Here is a 7072-nt window from a genome sequence, read left to right as displayed (position 1 = left end):
ATATATTTTTAAAAAAGCCTCTGTCACGGCATGGGTGTGGCGGGGTCTCAGGGAATCAACAGGGTGGAGCAAACAGCTATGGCTGATCTTCAGCCTTGACCTACAGGGCCCCGTATCTCAGTGTCCTGGTAATTGCTGCAAGCACCTCTGAGGGAAAGCCACCCTCAAGTTCCAAGTTCTGCTCACTGCCAGACAGTCCAGTTTCTCCCCATATGAGTCCTGGGTCCCCAGAGACTTCCTGGAACTGGAGTTCAGAGTAGTCAGAAGCTTGTGACTCCCTCCCAATTCAAAAAGACAGCTGCATTCTCCAGTGCCATCCCCTTTCCATGCACACTTGAGCCTCTGTACCTCTGCACTTCACTTCCACAGCTCCTCTGAGTCTCAGTGTGCTTTTCTCTTTCCTTCTAGTTGTAGAATTTCCACTCATCCAGCCTTCCTGTAGTTCTGGATAATGTCCGTTTTGTCTTTTAGTTGTATTTTTGAAATTGTTGTGGGAGTCAGCAATTTCCAGTGTTTACCTATGCTGCCATCTTGGTTTCCCCCGAATAGCATGCTTCGAAACAATGATTGGGTTACAGAAGAGATTAAAGAAGAAATTAAGAACATCCTGGAGCCCTAGCCGATTTGGCTCAGTGGATAAAGAGTTGGCTTGCAGACCAAAGAGTCCTGGGTTCAATTCTGGCTAAGGGTACTTACCTAGGTTGCAGGTTCCTCCCCGGTCCAGGCCTTGGTCGAGACTCCTGCAGGAGGCAACCAATCGATGTATTTCTCTCACTCCTGGAAAGGAATTACAATGAAAACACAACAATGGGACATAGTGAAAGGAGTACTGACAGAAAAGTTTATAGCATTACAGGCCTACCTCAAAAAACAGAAAAACTGGAAATAAATTATCTAACTCTACAACATAAAGAATTAGAAAGAGAGCAACAAGAAAAGCAGAAAGAGAGCAGAAGAAAGGAGATTATTAAGATCAGAGCAACAGAAATAAATCAAATAGAGACCAAAAAATACAATACAAAAGATCAATACAACCAAGAGCTGATACTTTGAATCGATAAACAGGATAGATGAACCTCTAGCCATGTTCACCAAGAAGAAAAGAGAAAGGACATAAATAAACAAAATCAGAAATGAAAGAGGTAACAATAGACCCCATAGAAATGTAAAATATTAAAAAATTCTAATACAAGTCTACTCCAACAAACAAAACAAACTAGAGGAAATGGCCATATTTCCATAAGAAAAATATGACCTTACAAAACTCAATCAAGAAAAATCAAAAAGTCTCAATAGGCTGATAACTAAGGAACAAATGGAAGCAGTCATCAAAAAACTTCCAGCAAACATAAGCCTGTGGCCAGAAGACTTCATAGGAGAGGTTACCAAACATTCAAAGATGAACTAAAACCTATCCTTTTCGGACTAATCCAAAAAATTCAAGAAGAAGGCACACTTCCAAGCTCTTTCTATGAATCCAGCATTATCCTAATCCCACAACCAGATAAAGACACCACAGAGAAAGAGAATTACAGGCCAATGTCCCTGATGAATATAGATGTTGCAATCCTCAACAAAATTCTAGCAGATCAGATCCAGCATTAATTTAGAAAGATCAACCACCATGACCAAATAGCATTTATTCTAGTAATTCAAGCCTGGTACAATATCTGAAAATTAATAAACATGATACATCACATAAACAAATTGAGAGACAAAAATAACATAATCATATCAATAGATGCAAGAAAAAACATTTGACAAAATTCAACACCCTTTCTTGATAAAAACTCTCAGCAAAGTGGGAATAGAGGGATCATACTTCAACATAATAAAAGCCATATGTGACAAACTTACAGCAACATCATATTCAATGAGTAAAACCTACAGCCAACATCATACTCAATGGGTAAAAGCTAAAAGTAAAACCATTTCCCTTAAGAACAGGAACAAGACAGGAATGCTCACTTTCACCACTCCTGGAAGTGCTAGCCATAGCAATCAGACAAGAAGAAGAAATAAAAGGCATTCACATTGGAAACTAAGAAGTGAAGCTGTCATTATTTGCAGATGACATAATATTGTACATCTAAAACCCTAAAGTCTCCATTAAAAAACTACTAGAACTAATAAATGAATTTGGCCATATAACAGGATACAAATCAACACCCAGAAATCTGTGGCTTCTTTGTAAACCAATAATGAACTCACAAAAAGAGAAACCATAACAACAATCCCATTTACATTGCAATAAAAATATTAAGATACCTAGGAATAAATTTAACCAAGGAGGTAAAGGATCTCTACTCAGAAAATTTCAGGATGCTGAAAAAGAAATAGAGGAATACAGAAACAAATGGAAGAATAGGCCATGTTCATGGATTGGTAGAATCAACAGCATTAAAATGTCCATACTACCAAAGCAATCTAAAGATTCAATGCATTCTACATTAAAATACCAATGGCATACTTCAAAGACTTAGAACAAACTCTCCAAAAATTCATTTGGAATAAAGAAAGACCCTGAATCCTGCAGCAATCTTGAGAAAGAAGAAAATTGGAGGGATCACAATACCAGATATCAAGCTATAGTACAAAGCTACTGTTCTCAAAACTGGCTGATACTGGCACAAGAACAGACATATAGACCAATGGAACAGAAGAGATCCCAGAGTTATCCCAAGACATTATGGTCAATTAATATTTGACAAAGGAGGCAAGAGCATACAATTGATTCAAGATAGTCTCTTTAATACATGGTGTTGGGAAAATTGGATATATACATGCAAAAAAATGAAACTAGAACACCAGTATATAGAGCATCAACCTATGGACTCAGGGATCCCAGGTTCATTTCCAGTCCAGGGCACATGCCTCGGTTGCGGGGTTGGTTCCCAGTGCGGGGCGTGCAGGAGGCAGCCAATCAATGATTCCCTCTCATCATTGATGTTTATATCTCTCTCTTCTTCTTCCTTCATCACTGAAACCAATAAAAATATTTTTTTTAAAAAAAGAAGGCATTCTAACCATTTGCAATAGTGTAGATGAAACTGGAGAGCATTATGCTAAGTGAAATAAGCCAGTCAAAGATCAATATCACATGATCTCCCTCATTTGTGGAATATAATGAATAAAATAAACTGAGGAACCAAAATAGAACCAGAGTCTTTGAAGCATAGAACAGACTGTCCAACCTATGAGGGAAGGCTGGGGGTGAGGGGGTAAGAGATCAACCAAAGACTTGTAGGCATGCATATAAGCAAAACCGATGTGCACAGACAGAGTAGCAGGGGTCAGGGCACATGCTGGGGGTTGGGGGCAGCTGGGGAGTGGTCAACGGGGGAGGGGGCCAGTGCGGGGCGTGCAGGAGGCAGCCAATCAATGATTCCCTCTCATCATTGATGTTTATATCTCTCTCTTCTTCTTCCTTCATCACTGAAACCAATAAAAATATTTTTTTTTAAAAAAGAAGGCATTCTAACCATTTGCAATAGTGTAGATGAAACTGGAGAGCATTATGCTAAGTGAAATAAGCCAGTCAAAGATCAATATCACATGATCTCCCTCATTTGTGGAATATAATGAATAAAATAAACTGAGGAACCAAAATAGAACCAGAGTCTTTGAAGCATAGAACAGACTGTCCAACCTATGAGGGAAGGCTGGGGGTGAGGGGGTAAGAGATCAACCAAAGACTTGTAGGCATCATATAAGCAGGTCTAAAAAAGAGGCATTTCCATGCATATGAGCATAACCAATGGACACAGACAGTAGGGGTGTGAGGGCATGTGCTGGGGGGTGGAGCAGCCAGGGAGAGGTCAATGGTGGGGGGGGAAGATTTATGTAATACTTTAAACAATAAAGAATTTAAATTTAGAAAAAAGGAAAATGACTCCATATTGATCATAAATTTTTCTTTTCATCACTCATTCATCTTCTCCTCAAGAATTTATTAAGAATGTTAAATATATAAACCATAATGTTAGGTAGTTTTTACTTAAGTTATACTAAATGGATAATCCTGCTTTATAAAAACTTATAAATAATAAAAGAATAATCACCTTAATATTTGATGTGTAATTATTTTTAAAATTCCTTTTATCCTCCTGAATTAGATTGCAAATATTTCATTTCCTGGAGAACAGAAAGGAAAGCTCTTCTTGGTGTTACTGGAGAAATTAATGGGCCAGATTTTCCAGACAAACGTGGGAATGAGGTGGAGGTTCTTGTGTTAACGCTGAAATAAGGATTTTCAGAAGCCTCCATGGGAGAATTGGATGTGGAAGATTTTATTGGTGTGGTTCCAAAGTTTAAGCCAGTCCTGGAAAGGGTGAAGCTGGGGTTCCAGCAGAGCCAGATACAGGGCAGTGTCCAGAGTTCCCATTCCATGTTGCAGCAGCAGGTTTAGTTCAGCATTCAGGCCAGATTAAAATATATTAGTCCATATGTAGAGTCCCACATGTCTGAAACATGTGGGCACAGGGAAGCACAGCCTTCTGTAGCAGAAGAGCAAGAAAAGCCTGGGGTGGGTGTGGGGTGAGAAAGAAGAGAGAGAACTTCATTGTTTGGCAGTTTAAATATTCAGATTTCTCATATTTGCATCCTGGTCAATTACCTATTTCAAGGTGTGCTTGACTATCAAGCATCTTCCCATGTCATTTAGACCTTACTGGGCATGTGTCTAAACTGCCTTTGTCCCGTCCCAGTCCCTTCTCCCATCAATCAGCAGGGAATAGACTTAGAGAAAGTGCAGCTTTTGGCAAAGCTATATAAATGGCATGCTTATATTATCTGGTCTCTCCTTTCACTACTTTGCTGCTAAATAATAACTAGGTTATTACAATGGCATCACTGTTATTTTCTCTAAGCTTTCCCACCTCAACATTTTGCTCATGCAATCTTTTTCTAAACTAAAATGTCTTATGCCTTTATTCATTCTTTACATTGTAGCAAAAGAAAGTGTGAAGAAAATGGATCCCAGTCTCTAGTCACTCATGGTCAAACCTATAATAATTAAAATGGAAAATGGAAGCCATCTCTTCCTCTTGCACTGTTTGTATCTGTCTCAAACAATGGGGGATGAAGACCATTGGAGTTGTCCTTTGAAATCCATGCTCCTCAGCATTCATTCTACAGAGAACCAGGTATGGCTCAAGCTGTAGGCAAGTGGTTTGGATGGTTTGATACTTGTTTCAATGATGAGGTGGAGACAGAATGAAAAATTGGAGCTGTAAGTCTGGGTAATGGAAGAAAAAGTGCTAGGAAAATTTAGGTTACCATCAATGGGATGTTCTTATCATGATTGTCCTTACAATCCTTCATTACTTGGCACTAGTTTATATATATATTTGGATGCTCTGAAAGACTGTAGAAGATGTGAGCCTAAGGGATATTTGGTCAGTAAGTGATATGGAGATTGAATAAATGTTGACTAAATGTTGACTAAAGGTTGAACACAATAACAACACAGGAATACATTTATGAAAAAATTGCATATTTATTGCATTTTAGAAGGAATAGAGAAACTTTCAAAATATATTGAGATCTATTGGTAATAAGAAAGTATCCAAAACTGTGAAAAAAATTCATTTCACCTACTATACACTTAGAATGACAATATGGTAAATAAAAATATTACCCGATACTGTAATTTTCAACTTATACCCATCTATACAAATAATCAGTATATAAAGTCATATCCTAAAACCAGGGGAATCAGAGAACTCTTCTTACAAGAAAAAGCAACAAAGGTGTTATTCAAAGCATAAATTCTAAATTCAGGAAATTCTGAGTTTAAATCCTCCTTCTAGCATTATTAGAAACTGGAGGCCCAGTGCATGAAATTCATGCATGGGGAGGGGAGGAAGGGTGTGTGTCCCTCAGCCCAGACTGTACCCTCTCCAATCTGAGACCTTTCAAGGGATGTCTGACTGCGCGTTTAGTCTCAATCCCACCAGGATTGGGCCTAAACGGGCAGTCGGACATCCCTCTCACAATCGAGGACTGCAGGCTTCCAACCGCTCTCCTGCCTGCCAGCCTGGATCACCCCTAACCACCCCCCGCCAGCCTGATCGATGCCTAACTACTCCCCTGCCCACCCAATTGCCTCAAAGTGCCCTCCCCTGCCGGCATGGTCTCCCCTAACTTCCCTCCCTTACCAGCCCAGTCACCCCTAACTGCTCTCCCCTGCTGGCCTGGTCACCCAAAACTGCCCTCCCTCTCAGGCCTGGTCCTTCCCCTGCTGGCCTGATTGCCCACAACTGTCCTCCCCTGCTGGCCATCTTGTGTCCACATGGGGGCAGCCATCTTCTGTGCTAGAGTTATGGTCACTTTGTATATCACTCTTTTATTAGATTGGATGTTACCAATGACAAATTACTTCACTTGCCTAAGCTTCAGTCACCTCATCTTTGCAATGTAAGCAAAGCTGATAGAGACGATACGGTAATTAGCTCAATGTCTAGAACAGAGTAAGTTGTCAGAAAATTATTATTACTTCTAAGAATTCCCACTTTAATTTACCAGTACCACACCAATGTCTACATTGCATTATACTATTTGTATATTTAGATTATAGTTTCTACCAAATTTGTGTTACAGATTAGATCTGCATCTGTCTCAGCTTTGGACCACCACAATGCCTCAAAACTGTCTTTCAAATGAAGATTTATTTGAAGTAATTAGAGTGATAACTTTACCAAAATGGCAGCATAGGAGACCCCAGTCTCTGTTTCTCCCACAAAGATAAATAATTAGACAGTTATCCACAAGCAAAAATAGCTCTAGGACAGCTCTGGAATTCACTTAAGAAATTTTTGCTACACAGTGGAATCTGGAGAATCCTATCTAATAAAAGAGAAACATGGTAATTAGCGTATGACCGCTACCCTTCCCATTGGCTAATCAGCGCGATATGCAAATTAACTGCCAGCCAAGATGGCAGCTGGCAGCCAGGCAGCTTGAAACTAACATGAGGCTTGCTTGCTTCAATGACGGAGGAAACCAACATTCCCCGCCTGCCTTGCAGGCCTCTGAGCCTACAGTTTGAAACATTTTAACAAATATAGAAGCT

This window comes from Myotis davidii, unplaced genomic scaffold (genome assembly GCF_000327345.1).
Source record: "Myotis davidii unplaced genomic scaffold, ASM32734v1 scaffold714, whole genome shotgun sequence".
In the NCBI taxonomy this organism is placed as follows: Eukaryota; Metazoa; Chordata; class Mammalia; order Chiroptera; family Vespertilionidae; genus Myotis; species Myotis davidii.
This window is presented reverse-complemented; position numbering follows the sequence as displayed.